The 19,679-nt window shown below is 46.2% G+C and overlaps 1 protein-coding gene across 1 annotated transcript in view; it reads right to left on the bottom strand.

The window, feature by feature from the left end:
* LOC119390623 (prohormone-1) overlaps positions 1-19,679 on the bottom strand; it is a 203,570-nt gene that overhangs the window by 114,185 nt on the left and 69,706 nt on the right. Inside the window, exon 2 of the mRNA XM_037658232.2 lies at positions 18,027-18,074. The gene's annotated coding sequence lies outside the window, so the exon portion shown is untranslated. The remainder of the gene's footprint in view (positions 1-18,026; positions 18,075-19,679) is intronic.

Genomic DNA, 19,679 nt, shown 5'->3' with positions numbered 1-19,679 from the left:
GCGGAAATTGCACGACCATCCTGTTTTGCCAGTTCTAACATGTGTGGCAGAAACATGGAGCATAACAAAGAAGCTCGAACAGAATCTAAAGACCACGCAGCGCGCAGTGGAGCCAGAAATGACAGGGGTAACCTTCAGAGATATACGAAGACGGCGGAGTACAGCAGAAGTCTAACATGAGTAGCCAATATCCAAGAGTATATTAAAGCAATGATAAAAAAATGAGCATAGCTTGCACTCGAGGCGCAATGCTAAAGAGACAGCTGAGCTGATGTCCACCTATGTAATCCTGGCTTTTTGCTGTTTTGCTAAGTTTTGCAAACTGTTTCTTCGTTTCTTCCTCTGTTTTTTTTTCTTCTTTTCTCTGTTTTTCTGTCTTTTTCTTTCTCTCTTGATTTCTATTTATTTATTTCTCTCTCTCTCTCTCTACCCTTTCCATCTTTCTCCCTCTTTGATCTCTCTCTAGGTTGCTTCCTTCTTCTTCCTATCCTTTTTCTCTCTCCCCTCCTCCTTTCTCTCCTCCTCGCCATCATCACACCTCTTCTCGTCACGCTCACTTCCCTTTCCCACCCCTTTGTAACACTATACTATACAAGGCTATGCTACGCTCTGCTACCGTGCCTGGATAGCCTAGTGGTTGGGACTCTCGCCTTGGGATCGAGGGTACGCGGGTTCGAATCCCGCCTCGTGAAGTATATTTCTCACCAAGAATTTCTCACTTTGTCTTTCTTCATATCTCTTTCTTTCTTTTTCTCTCTGCGTGCCACGCCGGATAAATGGGCGCACGTGTTCTGGCAGCGAAGCGGAAGAGGAGGATGTAGAGAGCGCGTGCCGGTTCACGATGGTGATCATTTCTGTTTCCGACAGACAAATTACGAGGAGCTTAGAGAGCTTCGCTGTTTAAAAAAAATGACCCCGGGCAGGTCACGTCATGAGATAGAGCAGTTAGAACATCGAAATGGGTACGGACAGTTACGGCAGAGGGTTAGGTGAAGCGACGAAATGAAGAAATTCGGACGCATAAAATGCAACGAGCTCGCGCAGCACAGGTGGATTGGAAGTCACGGGGATATCGTACATAAGATAGCCGACATAAGAACGGCTGATGATGATTACAACTTCCGTTGAAAGTTTTGTTAACCTATTCGTGAGTACATGATTACTATGTAGGGCAAAAGAAGGGGACAGTCGTTATACACACTGTCACGACGAAAAGCGGCAACGGGCTCCTCCGGTGTTCGCACGAACGCAAAGAGGAATGGAAGACGGGCAGAATAGAGCAGCCGGCCCTCCGAACGGGCGCGGTCTCCGTTCTGTCTTCAGCACAATGGCGCAGTCATCGAAAAGCTTTGGTGAACACCCAGCGTCTAGCTTGAAGTAGCTAGCGCGTCTTAATGGATATCGGCATACCGGCTTCCTCATTCTCGAGAACGCCGTTACGCTTCTTCGGCGATGGAACCCGGAAGCCGACCACCGCCGTAAGTGTCCACCCCGCCATCACAGGACGGTGTCCTGGCCTCTCTCTCCGGTAGGCGCCGCGCTACCACCGCCGCACGCGAAGAATGCGCGCCACAGGCTGCTCTCACCTGGAGATGAAGGAGCCCGCATACGTGTGTGTGTGTGTGTGTGTGTGTGTGTGTGTGTGTGTGTGTGTGTGTGTGTGTGTGTGTGTGTGTGTGTGTGTGTGTGTGTGTGTGTGTGTGTGTGCGTGTGTGTGTGTGTGTGTGTGTGTGTGTGTGAAAGACGCGGGTTCGACCCCGGCCACACGGCGGTCGCATTTCGACGGAAGCGAAATGCTAGAGACCCGTGTGCTTAACATTTAGGTGCACCTTAAAGGACCCCAGGCGGTCGAAACTTCCGGAGCCTTCTACGGTAGCACACGTCATAATCATATCGTGGTTATGGCACGTAAAACCGCAGCAATTACAATTAGTTAGACACATTGCAAGGCCAGCCGCCCCCTAACTAATCGCACAGCATGCTCCAAGTTGGTTAACTTCATTTTAAAATATGGCATCATCTCCCCGTGGCACCGCGACGTGATCGGTCGATTTTTGCAACAGCGCTTCATACAAATTCTTGACTCTCGTGAGAGCGAAACTATTTTGTACAAGTTAATTTCCGCGCGGCGCGCTTCGTTACATAGATGCGACTCAAGCCGCGATGTAGACTTCCAGCGACTTATTCTGCACACGTGCTTTCTAACTGCAGCTACATGTTCGCTTCCATAACCAACTTAGGATCTCGAGCACTAACTTAAATTTAGGCAGTTAACGAGCGCCGTGAAAGTGCACGAGGCTCTGCGAAACTTCTTGCTGCTTCAGAAGAGGCCGAGTAGTACAGTGCACTACTACCGTCTCTACTACGTTCGCTGCTATAACTTCACCCTGTGTACCATTCGCGTTTTTCACCGGAATTTCAAATTGACGTTACCCATTACAAACCGTAGATGCACCTAACTGGGAAAGAAAAAATAACGAAAGCGCCCGGCGCGTGTATGAACTAATAAGTTAAGCGCAACTTCGAAACAGAGTGGATGGTGCTTACGCCGGCAAAATTTACAGTAATATGGGTTAGTAATGCGCGTTGTGTTAATTGTATCGCAGGACAAAGGATGCAAGAGATCAGGACGAATAAAAAAAACAATACATAATTATATATTCAGTTTCGCTTTTTTTTTCGTGTTTTTTATGGCGTACATGATGGCGTATTCTGTAGTCAGCCACATACGTGACATACAAAAATCAACCAACTCACATTTTTGAGCAATGCTCAAAAATTATTTGGCTCATAGATAGATAGATAGATAGATAGATAGATAGATAGATAGATAGATAGATAGATAGATAGATAGATAGATAGATAGATAGATAGATATAGACAGACAGACAGACAGATAGATAGATAGATAGATAGATAGATAGATAGATAGATAGATAGATAGATAGATAGATAGATAGATAGATAGATAGATAGATAGATAGATAGATAGATAGATAGAGACAGACAGACAGATAGATAGATACAGACAGACAGATAGATAGATAGATAGATAGATAGATAGATAGATAGATAGATAGATAGATAGATAGATAGATAGATAGATAGATAGATAGATAGACAGACAGACAGACAGACAGACAGACAGACAGGACAGACAGACAGATAGATAGATAGATAGATAGATAGATAAGATAGATAGATAGATAGATAGATAGATAGATAGATAGATAGACAGACAGACAGACAGACAGACAGACAGACAGACAGATAGATAGATAGATAGATAGATAGATAGATAGATAGATAGATAGATAGATAGATAGATATAGACAGACAGACAGATAGATAGATAGATAGATAGATAGATAGATAGATAGATAGATAGATAGATAGATAGATAGATAGATAGATAGATAGATAGAGATAGATAGATAGTAGACAGATAGCAGATAGATAGATAGATAGATAGATAGATAGATAGATAGATAGATAGATAGATAGATAGATAGATAGATAGATAGATAGATAGATAGATAGAGAGACAGATAGATAGATAGATAGATAGATAGATAGATAGATAGATAGATAGATAGATAGATAGATAGATAGATAGATAGATATGCGTCTGTGTGCTTCGAAAAAATTAAAGATAATTCATATACTTCCTCCACTGATAGCCCAAATGCCTTCCCAATGTCATTTTCCTCACTCCTCTCAGCGCTTGCACCTTCGTGCATTCAGATGCAACAACTGAATACGTAGCCTGCCAAAATTTTTGCCGCCCCGGTGGTTTCATCCAGAAAGTATCGTATCTTCGGTATTTTCGTAGATGACAGTGGATATGAAAGAGCGCAGGTATTTCGCGAGTATAGTTAGCGTGGCGTCCTATAGTTTTCATGTTTTTTGTCTGCTTTATCATTACTATGCATTTTAACAGCGGTTAGTGGTCACTGTGAGGCATCACGCAAGTTGAAATTCCGTAGCGACAGCCCTGCAAGAAAAGTACACCGGCGTACTAGAAACGTTACAACCATTTCGTCCTTTAAACGCGCGTGCTGCGAACTGCCCAAGCTCGGTAGCTAACCATTAGTTTTCGGTAATGGGCGCGCTTTCGGACGAGTTGGTTCTTTTATATGGGCAACGCATGTACTGTGTCGGCCCTCAGTGCAGGTCCGTGTTCTCTCTTTGATCCCCAACCTTGAAGCCATATGTCGGCAACGCTGCACAGAACTTCTGACCCAGCAGTGCGAACGGGACATAGACAGAGCGGCTTTCTTACCGACGATCCGTGATAAAATAATGATTATACCTGTAGCGCATGTGAGGGGTGCTGGCGTTCCTGCTTACGCATTCCAGTCGCGACACGCGTGTAAGAGTGCACGGCGAACGTGTTTTAATTACGGACAGAGAGGAAAGCTGGAAGGAAGGCGAGGACGGGCGTTGGCTCCACGCGGTCTCGCGGAGTCAGAGCCGTAGGCTGAGGAGCGGTAATTCGATTTGGGGGGACACGCTTTTTCCTTCGTGGCGCGCCTTGCCACGGGGCGACGAATGACGTCGGGGCGTCGTTGGCATCGCCTGTGTTCCCTTTCAACGCCTTCGTGTCGGGTACACCAATGGGAACCGCGAGTGCTAACTAGTCGCCTTTTTTTTTTCTTCTTTTTTGCTGACTAGAGGCTCCCCGCTGCTCCGCATTTGATTCGCTTCTTGTGATCGAAATAAAGTAGTCAGCTTCGGATGCGAAATGAGAGTCACACACGTGCCCCGAGAGCCGCCGTTGTTGTTTTAATGCTTTTTTTTTATCTGTTGCTTTTTTCTCACGGCGTTTGCGGCACCGCACCACAGGCAAATAAGCTTAACAAGCGTCAGTGCAGCTTACACTAACGTGCGCGGACTTCGCGCGCAATGTGATAGAAGAAGTTTTGTAAGGGACATTGATATACTTTTTTAGGGGCGAAGCTCCTAAAGCCGTGGGCCCGTCCCTCCTAGCTCGTACGTGACCGCCTATGCCGCGCGTATGTGCCAGTGGTGATGGCAACGAAGCAGCGCGAGTGTTGTTGGCCCAGCGCAGGGACGAAGAAGACGTTGCCTCTGATCGATAAAGCGTGTTTGTTTGTCGTGCTCCGTGTCCTCGTCCATCCCACGTCGTTACACTGCTGGAGGTGCGGGGTAAGCTTCATGCTTTGCACTCCATCGCGGAGCCGACAATTGAGCCCGGAATCGCCACCACGCGTCGAAACACCGGTCCACCGATTCAGTCGCCGTCTGCTAGTCGCCGCCATGACCGTGTACCTCGCACCCAACCTGTCTATCGGGGACGTCAAGTCGTTTATAGACGCTGCGTTACGTGACTACGACAACAAGTACAAGAACCGTCCGTTTGTGCTGGTTGGGAACTTCAACGTGGACCTCATTGCCAATGTCTGGATCGTGCAGCACATGCTTTCCAAATGCCCACTCAGATGTATCCATATGCAACCTACCACGATCCGAGGGACGTGCATAGACTTAGTGTTTGCAAACTTCCCACTGCAGCCAGTACAAGAACCTCTCTCGCTTCATTTCACGGACCATAAAGCCGTCATAATGAAGGGACCTCGCAATCCAGCCGCCATGACAACGACGAAATGAAAAGAACAAACGAAGAAACGAAACAACAAACGAACAAGAACAAAATAAAAGTTGATTTTGTATAATATACGCACAGTCTTACGCCTTTCTAATGATGCAATGGGCTAACTTTCACGGGAGAGTTACGGTTTACCGATGATCTCCCCCTCTCGAGCTTCGCCTACTTATCATCATTCATTCCGTGGATATGGCGTGATTTTTTTTTTGTTTTTTGCTTCGCCCTATGAGGCAGTAGCTCTTACGCGTCGTAATGTTTCTACGCACTCGCTGTTATCAGCGCGAAATTTCTGGGATCATTAGAATCGCTTTTGTGCTCTCATCTCCCTGCATTCGGCATGGAGATCCGCCATCCTCTGCTTAATTTGATTCGACATCAAAAAATTTGTAAATTCCACTGTGTGCTTCGGAAAAATCACCCTACTAAAAGCAACCAAAACCAAAACCAACCCGCTGTGTCACGCGCGTTCCGTAGGTCTACCGAGCCTTGTTTGTGTAGACAGGCAAAATGAATTACTACTTTCTTTAGAAACTCCTGTAACACAGCAAGACACGGAGATGCTATGTACCGCTAAGTACCAGCATTATTCTTTTTTTGGTACCCGCATTTTTGAAATCGTCGGGGACTTAAAACACACACATGCTGAACGACAGTACCACCTGAGAAAGCGGATATTACTTGGACTCGAAATAAGAATTCGTAATCGACTAATTGCCGAAATCTCACTTGTAATTTTTCGAGTAGTCAGTAATCTTACTTTTAGATAATCAATCATGTGGACGCCTGCAAACCATACGCATTAGAGTCGTGGACTAGACACTATAATTAGGAATGGTCTTCGGAAACACATTAGCAAATGTCAAGTTTGAGAAACTCAAAAACAGCACGCGTATGTAAAGAAATGTAGATGCTTCCACTAAACATCGGTGTCGGAGTTTATAAAAAAAATTATTCTGTAGAGTATTAGAAAAATACTAATGATGGAAATGTATTCTGTACCCGCAATAGTTTGCTATTTGCGACACATCTCCCTATACGAATGAGTCTCGGTGCACTCGCTATATGAATCGAAAATATACCGAAAGATAGAAGGAAATTACCGACCGTTCTGGCGCAGTCCGATTCAACGTGAAATCCGGAGGCTGCGGCGCGGGATATTGCCGCATTGAGAACGTCATTGGCTGCGGCTCTTACTTCTTGTTGGCCCGCTTTTCTTTGGTTTCTTACACGAGATAAAAACGAACGAACTGTAGTAGAACTGTAATGGGAGTAATCCACCGACCCGAACGCCGCGCTAACGGGCGCGTCACTCCTGCGCTTACTATAAGCGCCACACTAAGAAAAACAAACGAAAAAATAAATAAATCGTACGCGCCCCTTTGTCACATCGGCGCGTGCCAAAGGAAGCAATGCACAGGAAATTAAGGGCGAAAAAAAAATACGGTACCGAACCTCAGACTGGAGATGTTTCGACATCGGGCAGGAAATTCTACATGCGTCCGCGCCGTTCGTACGCGTGCAGCGCCCCCCCTCCCCGTTCTAGCGTAGACGGCAGATACAGCTACGCGGCAGTCGTAATTGGACGTCCTGCGGGGACGTCACGGCCCGAACCGCGAGGAGACCACTCGACGTCAGTGCTATATTAGCTACGGGCGCCGCGTGCTCGACTTGTCCCAAGTGCTTCGGCGGGCACGTAAGTAATAAGCCCGGTGACGACATAAAAAAAAAAAAAAACGCGAGTGACGCGTACCAGAAAGAGAGCGTTGTATGCATGCCTGCCACGCCTGAGGGCGCCGTGTGTGTATGATGTGCAGTGTGTGTCTGTGTAGACATAACGCTTTCCAGGCACGGCACACGTCGTTCGCGTCGTTGCGGGATTCCACTTTGCCTGCCCACTTGTATATGTATCTGTCGTCTTTAAAACTTTTCGGGAGGGAAGTCTGGTGGCTCTCATCCCCCTTCTCTCCCTCTTTCTCTCTTTCTTTCTCCCTAACGGCTCTCGCAACTTCCCGCGTGCTTAGGGAGAGGTCGTTATTGCATCCGCAATTAGTTCGAGAAATATCGACTCGACAGGCGCGACGAATCAGCAACACATAACCTCGACAATGCGGTGGAGGTTAAGCGGGCACGCTTATCGCAGGAAGGTAAGCCGTGAAGCGAGAGCGCGTTCAGCGCGGACTCCTCGATTCGAAAAAAAATCTTCTGGGAATGGAAGTGAAAGATGCTCGGATAGAGGCCGAACCCCGCGATCGCTCCACCAAAAGCAGCAAGTTTATTGAACGTATCAAAGCCCTCGTGATTAAGCGATAACTAGGCTAATTTGCAATTTTGGTTGAAACAGAACCTGCGGACCGCTATGGAGACGGTCGACTGGTAACGGGGCGAGCGAAAAAAAAAATTGTTATTTTTCCGACCGACGATATCGGGCGCGCGTGTTTCGTTTTATGAGGCTAATAAAGACCTATAATAAAAAGTCGCTCCTCTTCTGATGCCACTCGAATAGGCCACCGGGTCTGGCGTGTTACGTGAACTGAACGGAATAAATTCAGAATAATTCTCACATGTCATAGCTACTATGACCTGGCGCTGAACCACTTATAAGCTTCTTATAAGAGAGCATCATGGTGCACTTAAATCAAACAGGCTTCTTTCAGTGGGGAAAACCGACCTTTAACTATGCTTATACATCATAGACCGGGGCAGGACACGCCATGAGAATGACAGGTAACAGATGGTCAGCCAGAACATCGGAATGGATACCGAGAGACGGGAAACGCGGCCACAGACGCCAAATGTTTAGGTGGAGCGACGAAATTGAGAAATTTACAGGCATGACACGGTGTCAGCTGGCGCCGGTCAAGGTGGCTTGGAGGTCACTGGGAGGTGCCTTCATTCTGCAGTGGCCATGACACAGGCTGATGATGAAGATGGTTGCGATACAGCGCGAGGCTATATACGTGAACGAAAGGAGAAACGAAATTGCAGAAATGGCTCAGAAACAACTGAGAAATGATTGAAGCCGCTGAGATAGCAACATGCAGGAACATGCGCGTCAGCGTGCCGCCGGCTGCCTTAACCGATAGATATCTTAGACTAGTTGAGCGTAACCCGTGCCTTTGATGTAACCCAGAGCTAACCTTCGCGTGATAAAATAAGAAGAGTGCGCCTGTGCTTGTAACTTGATTGTAAAGAACATATGTAAGTGTATTATGCGCGATCAAAATTTCATTTGGTACTCGACGCTGTTCCTGTGTTCGTGTCTGCGTTCGTAAGCCTTTGTAAGCGTGATCGAAGAAGTAACACGGACTTTTATATAGGGCGAAATTCAGTCACGTCGCAGGTAATCTTCTGTGGCGCTGGAAATACTATCTCCTAGTGCATGCGAACAAACGAGCTTCATGGTTAGGTGAACCGTCCCAAACAATGCGAGCGTCCCCTTACCGTCCACATCGAAAGGTCGCGGTGTAACCGAAGAGGCACGACGCTCGGTGAAGGGGTGCATCGATTGCCTCGAGCCTAGAGATCGAGTTCTCTCGTGCGCTCACTGATTTCGAAGTGAAAAGCTGCCGAAGCTTTGCCGTCGAAAAAGCGAAACAAAAAAGTGATAAAATATCGCTATTTCTGTCAACCTCGACCAATGCCGGAAAGAGCGGATTCATTTTTATCACACCAGAAATCTCTGCCTGTATGTTGCCTCTCTCTTAGTCAACGTCAACAACAAAAAACGGAAGCGTAATTTTCGCTCCCTTTCTTTTTGTTTCTTTTCTCACCGGCGCCTTCTCCAAAGAAACACCGAGCGCTTTGAACAGGCTGATGGGTTTCCAATGCGCCCCGAATTTCTAGCTACGACTGCCGCAAAAGCGGCAAGATTCCCAAAACGTATTCAGAAAAAGAAAGCTATTCGACGCCACGATCACGACAGAACATTTCGTGCATCTGCTTTCAACCGACGAGCAAAAAGAGAGAAAGCAATCGATTCGGAGTGCCTGCTTCGCGGCGAAGGGTTCGCACAATTTCGCGACAGCTTATGGCCAGCGCTCGATCATGCTGTCGACCCGTATCCGACTCAACATGCGTGTTTTGTCAACTTACGCAACGCGGTCCGACAGTTACTGCGGGTAAGGTCAGATGATTGGGCGCTAGGCCCTTACTATGGCTCCTTTACTATGCGCTTTGTTAATGCGCTAAGATTCTCGGCCACACTGGTTCTATTTAGCCAACGACGGATCAATGTTCAGACGCCGGTATTGCAATAATACAAACTAGCATTCGTCGCATTCACGGCTTCACTCAATGGAAATCTTCAGTCAGTTCTTACGCAAACAGAAAGAGTTAAAAAAGTTGAAGGATGGCTGGGAAATTACTCAGGACATCCTCCAGTTTTCTAAAGCAAACTACGCCCACACAGAAAAGTTGACTAACATGACAAGTGATTTGGAAAGGGCCAGCTTGGCTGAGGTAATTTATAACAGGAGTTCTATGGTTATGTGGAAACCGTTGAGTAACTTTTACAACACACGGCCGCTCGCACGAAAATGAAGCCCCGTACATGAGTCTGACTGGGGATCCCCCTTTTTCGTACCGTCAGGACCGATGCAGTCCTGTATCGCAACAAGACTACTGACTACATCGCGTCGTATATGACTGTGTTAGCAGCAGAAAGTAGCCTCTCGGTAATTTAATAAAGATTTGCTGGAATTTCGGCACACTTCGGCAAGACTGTGCATTGATTTGGCATGCGTGCTATACGACGAACTTCGAATGATGGCCGAAGGCGCAATGCACAATTTCTTACCATGTTTTACGCATGCGTGCGAGTACTTTTTTATTATGCAGCGTTAAAACGCGGCCATCTGTGCTTTCTCTCGTGTTACGAAGCCCTTTCGCGCAGTTGTGCTCCAGTGCGCCGCATGACGTTACAAAAGAGCGAGCTGGAGTCCACGAGCCTATGCTTAGCTACAGAAAAATGTTGACTTTGTGCGTAACTCGGTCCTTCAAGAGCGAGACGCTCGGGCAGATTCGCAGTAAGCGTGGCGTCGTCCAGATCTGCATCAACAGAAGCGGCAGTCGTTAGCGAACAAAGCCGTCTCAGTGGATCTCCTACGCCAGAACGATCTTTCATTCAAAACAAGTTACGCATACCAATGGTACTACTACTGGCAACACAGTAACAATAAAAGCATCAAGACCAGGGGATACGTTCGTTGAATGCTGGTTTCAATAACTCGGCGTCTGTATACCACGAACATAAAGACTGAGGGTTTTTGAATGCAAGAGAAAGCTGCTGCGAATCACTATACATAGGTATATAAATGTTGAAACCACTGACAGATATCCAGTCAGCATTGACATGATAGATCGTTACGCGTGAAGGATCTTTTCTTTAACGACCACAGAAGCACATAAAGATAAAGCGGCCTGTTATAACTTATTTGACAAGCAGAACACAATGTTTGCTATTATTTTACTTCTCGACAGCATTTTTCGGCATTGCGCTGTTCCATTGCACTGTTCACTAATGTTCGACTGCTGTTCTTTCTTTTTCTTTCTTTGTTATTTTATTTAGAACAACACTGAATTGTCCAAGGGGACACGGCTAAAGGCAAACATTGCCTGACTGGGCCGCGCCACCCGTACAGCAGCAGCAGCAGCAGCAGCAGCAGCAGAAAGACCACATTTTGGAACATAAAAGCATACATAAAAATCTATAATTACACTTGTTTACACAGATGAGATGTGCAATTAATCAAAATCAAAGGCAATAATCGAAAAGGAAAAAAAAACAACAATTTTATCAGTTTGACAGGTACTTAGCACTAAAAGGTAGAAACACAAATATAACAGATGATGCACGTGTAAATCTCGAGCAAAAAATGATCGGCAACCCGGAACAACCTGATGGGGCTCATGAGCCACATGCGAAAAAACACAAAAAAAACCCCAAAAAAAGACAAGCAAAAAAAAAACAATACATTGATGCAGAATCATAGTGTTCATAGAATAACTTTGGTTTTAGTCCTCTGAGAATAATAATTCTCTTGTCGTTTTTTGAAATGCTTGCTTCGTAATTCCAGAATTTAGGAGATCTGTGGTTAAGGCAGAGTCGTTTCGGAGGCTAGGGATTTGCACCGTAAGTTTTTGTTCACCGTAGTTTGTTCTACTACGTGGTATAGGTGAAAAACTGTTTCTGAAAGTATAGCCTGTCTTGTTTACGCAGTATTTACTGTGGAAGGTATGTTTGTCGCTCCGAAATTGCCGCATAATCTCAAAAAATAGCTTATACGTACGAAGTTTGGACACTGTAAATATTTTATATTTGCAATAGTACGTTTCGGTGCTGACCATGTGTCCTACGTTTTCAGCGTTACATGGTATAAAAACTCACAGGGTCCCTCGTGCATTCGCCCAGGACGACTCGAAGGCGAAAGCCATCTTCTTCTTATCCTTGCCCGCCACCATCTGAAAGCTTCCTGCGCCTAAGGTGGTTTTGCACTGCCTCCGTTATCGACCCACCTTTGACCTAGCAAGGATGTCATATGATCACGTCACAGTGGCACCATGATGACGTCATCACGTGATGATTTTTTGCAGCTCTCGTGAGGACGCCGTCGACGGGGGACGCCGACGCGGGACGCCGGTGAATTTTCGCGCTTGATTAGGCATCTAAGCCTATTGCCTTAATAACAAGGCACGCCGTAGAGTGGGACCTGGGGTCCTTTAACGTGCGTGTAAACCTAACTACACCTCTATTGATGCATTTCGCCCCCCATAGATATGCAGCAGTGGTGGCCATGGTAGCGAACCAGCGTTCACAAACTTAGCGGAGCGACAGCTGACCTGCTAAGCTGCCACGACAGGTTGTTCCGCTTGTTGGCAAGGCATTCATCTTGCTTCAGTTTGCTGGTAATTTATACAAGACATTTCCGCAAGCGTTTGCATCTACAAGTTGTGATGCATAAGCATATTTCGAGCCACTAAACGTGTTTCGGCCTGCATTACCGTCCGTTCGTGATGTAGCACGTAACAAGTGACAGTTGTAACCGAATGTTTTCTGCTCTCCGCTCTGCTCACGCTTACCCGCCCAGTCGTACACGACGAGTGCAGGATAAATCGCTTTTTAGCCCAGCGGTTAACTTGTGCAGCGAAGCTCCGGTCCTTCACGACGCGAGCGAACGTTCGTAATCGATGGCCTCTGAAATTGCGGCAGGGCCAGTCGTTTGTTGCGCGCGGTACCCCTCCTGTTACATGACAGCCCCTCCTGTTACCAGCCCCTTCTGCTAAGCGTGAAGTACCGGGAATTTAGAGAGTGATTTTAGGAGTCAGTCCACAGTAGTCATATTATTAGTCAGTATATTATTGTTCGAGGGTTTAGACTGAAAATGTGAAGCGAATACAAGGTACACCAGATTCAAGTCGTACGGCGCTCGCCTATAGCTGCCGCGCGGTGTCTACACCGTTTCGCGTTGACGGAAAATTAACCGGCACGCGCTATCTTCGTTCTTTTCTTCATCCTCTGCTTGGCTACCAGAACACGAGCGCCGATTTGACCGGCGTGGGATGCAATAACTCCGATGGGCGAGAGAACGAGTACACACAGAGAGAGAAACAGAGAGAAAGAGAGAGAGAGAGAGAAAGATGGAAGAAAAGAGGAATAGAGAAATTCTTCGCGAAAAAAAATTCTTGAGGAGGCTGGATTCGAACCCCGAATACCCAGGACCCGAGGGCGAGCATCGTAACCGCTCGGCTATCCAGGCATGCTATCGGCGCATAACATTGCCTTGTATGGTATATTATAGCGAGAGAGTGAAAAAGGGTTGTGAGGGTGAGACATGTGAGGTTGAGGATGAGGGGAGAGAGTAAACAATGGCATAGAAAGGACGATAGCGAATCAGAGAGATATATATGCAGAGACAGAAAGAGTGGGACAGAGAAATATATATATATATATATATATATATATATATATATATATATATATACCAGTGCGCAGGGGCCTTCATTTTTTTTTCTTTCTATCGTCCGCTTGGCTGTTCTGCGGTAGACACTGTCTCCATAGCTGGGCAGGCATCGAAAACGCGGGAGAGTTGACCGCGGAGCAGTCCATCATGCGGAGACGCCATCCGCAGGCCTTTGTTGCCGTTCGGTTTTCGAGGGCAGCCATTAGAGTCATTAGATAAGAACGACTGTTGGCAAGTGAACGCCGCTTCTGGTTTCGCAAAAAACGACAGCGAAACGTAAACAAATGCACGCCGAGGAGTCGCGGACATAAACAGGAAGTGTTACTCCGTCGCGCGGCGGCCGCGAACGTCTCCGCAGTGGAAGAACCAATTTCCGCGTGCGCTGCAGCGGCCCAAGTCGTATGTACGTTTCAGTGCCGACGCTTCGCAAATCGTATTGCGGCAAAATGAGACGAATGCCGGCCTTGCTCCTTCCGCCACCGAAACGTCGGGGCCAACTAAGCTCGGCATTTCCGGTGGGCATTCCGGCTTACTTGCTTCGCTGCAGTCTTCGTGCAAGCCATTTGACGGAGCTTCTTGTCCAGCTGCGTTTTTTGAAATAACTCCCACGCGGTGCTTCCACATCGAGGCCACCCGTGGCGATTGCAAAGGGCGCATTCGCAAGCTGAGTGTATTTGCTCTGCCGGCTGCCGCCTGTGCGTGGACTTTAGAGTTGTTGTCAGTGGCTAGTTTTGTTTGATTGGCTGGAGAGGTGCCGGCATCGGTGAGTGGGGAACAAAGAAGGAAACGAGGAAAGGAGAAAGAAGATGATGTTCGAAACGACTCCTTTTCTCCCGCATCCTGCACGCTGTTTTCTTCCTGAAAGCGTCGCTTCGGCCGACCTTTACTTCAAAAGCTGTGCTAGCACACGCCAAATACTCGACGTGACTAAGAACGGAAGCTAACACCCCAAGCTTGCCCAATGGACCGACATCCCTTCCCGATTTTCCGAGAGCGTATGCCGCACACTCCCTTACAATAGGTTACAAGGCTCTTATTGAACCCGTGCGCCACTATGGCAGTCTGTGTTCTTTGCTGGGGGCGTTGCAGGTGTTTTTTTGTTGTTCTTTTTGATTACGTCTCTGATGTCATTTCAGGTTTTTTGTAGATGAATTTTTGTGGATATCGAGACCGGGAAACATTCTCGGCTAGATGGATGTTTCGATCATTTGCAGCAGCACAAAGATATCAACAGCGGAGCTATTTAAACTCGCAGAATCCCCGTTAGTCGCAAGCAAAAATTATCACCATCATGAACCGGCACGCACTCACTCTCTTCCTCCTCTTCTTCATCTTCTTCTTCGCTCACCAGAACACGTGCGCCGAATTGTCAGGTGCGGGAAGCAATAACTCTGATGGGTGACAGAACGAGTACCGAGAGAGAGAGAAAGAGAGAGAGAGGGGGGAAGAGTTATCGAGAAAGAAAGAAATTCCTGGCGCAAAATTTCCTTGGTGAGGCGGGATTCGAACCCGCGTACCACCATCCGAAGGCGATCATCGTAACCACATCACGATCAAGGCACGCTAGCAGAGCACAGCATAGCCATGTATGGTACAGAGAGAAAGAAAGGGAAGAAAGAAAAAGATACAAAGAAAGAGAAAGAAATAGACACAAAAAGAGATGGAAAGAAAACAGAGAGCAAGATAGAAGAGAAAGAGTGATAGAAAAAGAGAGAATCTAAGAAAAAGAAAGAAAGAAAGAAAGAAAGAAAGAAAGAAAGAAAGAAAGAAAGAAAGAAAGAAAGAAAGAAAGAAAGAAAGAAAGAAAGAAAGAAAGAAAGAAAGAAAGAAAGAAAGAAAGAAAGAAAGAAAGAAAAATAGGAAGCTAGAAATGGAGAGAGAGAAAGGGAAGAAAGTGATAGGAACATGTAAAGAGCGAGGAAGAGAAAGAATAGACAGAGAGATTAAGAAAGAAATAGAAATAGAAACAAAAAGAAATAGGTAAACAGACAGAGAAAAAAAGGAAAGAAAGTTAAGAGAAAGAAGGAAAGCCGATCAGCTCCGTACTTCCTTCAGGCTTGGCACCACTGCTGCGGAGCTGCCTGCATTTTTTCACCGCAAGTGCACTTAAAGTGCTCGAAATCGTGTTTGCTTATTGTTAGTATATTCCGGGGGTCTAAAACAGGAGGCCTGCGGGCCGCATGCGGCCCGCGGCTTCTCAAGGAACAAAACGTTCGCGACTTTGTGTTTTTGTTAGTGTTTGTCCTTACTCGTGCATCGCGATTAATAACGCGTTGTTCGGGTAAGCTACAGAGATGTGACTGGGTCTCGATCGTTTTTTTCTTTTTTTTTTTCGTGGGGCGCCCCATGCGGTCGCCATGTGTTGAAATATAGCCGTGGAACGAACTTTCTGTATGTCAGAATGGGCCTCCAGATTTGAGTCATTCTGGACATCAGTGGCGATATATTTCTCGAATCGCCACACCGAATCCCCTTCCGTAATGATCGATATACGAGATGTGGGAAATACATTCTTTACAACGGGAGCGTTATTTGTGCAACGCCCCCACCGTTTGATTAGTTAGTAACCATATAGTAACCACAGTTTGATTAGTTAGTGACCGTATAGTAACCACAGTTTGATTAGTTAGTAACCATATAGTAACCACAGTTTGATTAGTTAGTAACCATATAGTAACCACAGTTTGATTAGTTAGTAACCATATATCTGGCAAAAGAGGGGCGGTTTCCAAAAACACAATACAGAAATAAAGACAGAACAACATCAACGTCCCTATTCAAGACTAGATTTTATGCAGCAAGTAAGGAGTTTTTAGGCGGGCCAGCGTACCAATATGGGAAGTAAATTACTACATTTCCCAAGGGGAACACACACAAAAAAATGCGTCAAACTCCTGCCAGTCAAAAATCTCGAATGCTGTACGAGGGCAAACGATTATTTCCTCAAAGCGCGGGTAAAACTTTGTATGTAGTCGTGACGTAATGGACGAGTGTATCAGTATAATTCGTATATTGTATCCTTTCCTGTGTGTGTCTGTACACACGTGTTCGTGAAGCACCACTTTCTGTCACATCGGCGGTGCACTCGTTCCCACTAAATGAAGAAAAAAAAAAACTTCCTTTTTAAATGAAACATCGTTTCAATCTTTGTATCCCCCATGCCCTGCTTTACGCTGTTATAGTGTTGTGGTTTCCCCTGCAGCTTCTTCTTTTCGTAAAGTTGAACATCGCAGCGCTTAGCCTTTTTTTGTTTTTCCATGTTTAGTTTCTTCACAGAACCTTAACGCGCCGCTTCTGCACTTCTATCATCGCCCTCCCGTTCCGCAGCGCTCGTTTTCGTTTTTCACACTTAGAATGGCCGCATCAGGCGCAGTTTACTTGAAACTTAAAGGCCGAGGGCTTTCTGTTCTTTACTGGCGGCTTAGGGTACGCCCGGCAGCGTGAAATGGAAATTTCTCGGCAATCTCGGGGAATCAGGGCAACGGCCCCGTACGAGCCACTGGCGCCATCGCGCAACGCTTGCTTGCGCCAGTCGTCTCGCCTCATCCAACACCGGCCGCCCGCTCGCCCCGCCGGACTTTTTTATCTGCGCCCTCACCTCGTCGATCGCCGCAGATTCTGAGGTTCCCGCTGAAGGCTCAAGGTACCTTCGGATATTTCTGAGATGTTTATAACGAACCTAAGTGATGAGATAACAAGAATGCCGAATGAAAGTGCGTGGTTGCTTCATTTGCATGTTGGAAAACAGGCGCTGATAATTCCTGCGCACGTACACTGTGCATTTTGCGAGAGCTTTAACGGGAGCGTTTTTTTTTTCTTTTTTGTTGAAGTGACTTTTTCAAGCTAAAGTGAGGAAATTCTTTATTTCTATTGCAAAGAAAGAAATATGCACGGACATTTAATCATTTTCCATTTCCTCCTGAGCTCTGGTAAACTAAAGCCTTCATTACTGCAGGAAGTTACCATTACGCGGCCCATGCGAGAAACACCGACATTTGCACAATAGCTATTACAAAGAACGGTCTCTGGCTTTTGCACATGTCTAGGTTCGAAGATAAACTCTATAAGCGTTTTTTTAAAACAGTCGTTTGGATGCTTCTTTGCGGGATCTTTCGCTGAGCTTATGCATAGCAGAAGTTCGCTTGACAAAAAAAAAAAAAAAACCGTTGCGAGGCTAGTTGGTGTTGAACTTGATCGTCTTCATGAAAGTAGACGAGCGCTACGTTTTCCTTACGTGAACACAGAATGACGTCGGAGAATGGGCACTGCGTCATATAACAGAAGCTTCCGCAAATTCAGTTCCCACCAGACACGCGAGGGAGCGCCACAAGCGCGGTAAGCGTTGCTTAATTACGGAAATCGTAAAGCCACGCCTATACCACGAGAAGCGTGCGAACGGATTCGAAGCACTCTTACACGGAGAACGATGCAATACTCACGGTGTCAGAAGTGCTGGGTGAATACGATGCGCGCGAGAGGGCTCGAACCTGAAACACACGTAAGGTACAAAACACGTAAATACACGTAAAATACGCTTAAAATACACGAAAAAGTACGAAGTTTCAAGAGGTTTCGCAGAGTAAAGGCGAGAAATAAGGCGACCATTACAGCAGACAGTTACGCACATCACAACGCATGCAAGATAATAGAGTTGCTTTACTGACAATCCCGATAACGAAGAATGAGGCTTCAGCGTATGTTTTGTCCTCACGTTTTTAATGAGTGTAATAAGCGGCTTAATCAAAAAGTGCTCACTATATCGAAAAATCATGTGGAAACGATGACCGGTGAAGAAATACGCCAGGTTTATGAAGAGTTATCTTATTTGACCAAACTGTGCGCGCGAAATCGCTATGATGAGCAGGCACACAATGGATAAAGGTGCAAGTTCAATTCGCAGGGAAGACCACGACGCCTAGACATATTTTTTCTAGTTACAGGACACCAGTGGTGCCGCTGTGACCTATGCTCGTCGGCGTGCCGATTCTGCTCGAAAATCTCGAAGGAGGCGATTCCCGCCGTCTATTTGTAACTCGAGCAATTCATTCTTTTTAATTCTTCGCACCAGTCCTAATAATTCAATACGATACGCGTACTCGCCTTCTGATTCTCTGTGGTAACAAAGCGTTCGCTAATTTTAAAATGGAAAGCTTCTGAAACCACGTTTCCGAGAGGTTAATACGTTAGAATTGTTCAATACGAAAATCGGAACCAACCGTGACGTAGAGCATAGTAATACCGTATAACGGTAGTAATAAGTCCTGCGTCAGAAACCCTTATTACGCAGGAGCCTGGCCGTTAGAGAGACGCTCGAAACTGCAGAACTCAAACAGTTGCGAATTAGAACGCTTGGATTAGAACCTTTCAAACACTCGCCGAAGCACACAGGAAGGCGTATTGAAAGTGGTCGCTGTGGCATATTTTTTTTAGTGATATACCTGTAAGGAGATGCCAGTGTTTCACAAAGCAACCGGCAGCCTCTTTGTTTATACATGCGATATAAGGAGGAACAACTTTGAATGAACAAACCACTAACGCTCTCTAACATTCGTGCGAGTAGTTCATTACTAGTGAAGACAGAAGCAGCCAGAGATCGCTACAAATTGCATACCAGAACACCGACGTTCACTGCGGCCAATGAACAAAAAAAAGTTCAGTTTCACAGTATTTGGTTAGCACAGTAGTCTCCTAATTTACCCACCACTGCGTAATTAACAAACTGGTATAATGGATAACTTCGTTATACTGCACGAGACGTAGTAACCTTTCGTTAACAATGGCGCCTACAAACTTTCCATGGGGAGAGTGTATCGCGAATGTAGGCGTTGTACGAGCAAAAAGAAAAAGAAGGGATATATGTTTTCCGGAATAATACGCTCGAAAACGCCTCTCCGTTTTCAGGGAAACGTTGAGGTCGGGCGCGGCGCAGCCACTGGCTCGCAAACAAACAACGCTGTGTCGGGGTTGAGCCCGGAAGCACGAGTGAAGAAAATGAGGGTTCTTCTTCCATCCCTGAAATCATCGGTCAGCTGTCGCATTCAGGAAATGGATGTCCACCCACGCCGGCTTCGAGGAAACGGCAACCGTTCTGG

The sequence above is a fragment of the Rhipicephalus sanguineus genome, chromosome 4 (genome assembly GCF_013339695.2).
Source record: "Rhipicephalus sanguineus isolate Rsan-2018 chromosome 4, BIME_Rsan_1.4, whole genome shotgun sequence".
NCBI classification, from domain to species: Eukaryota; Metazoa; Arthropoda; class Arachnida; order Ixodida; family Ixodidae; genus Rhipicephalus; species Rhipicephalus sanguineus.
The sequence above is the reverse complement of the archived record's forward strand: the minus strand, read 5'-3'. Positions and strand labels throughout refer to the sequence as shown.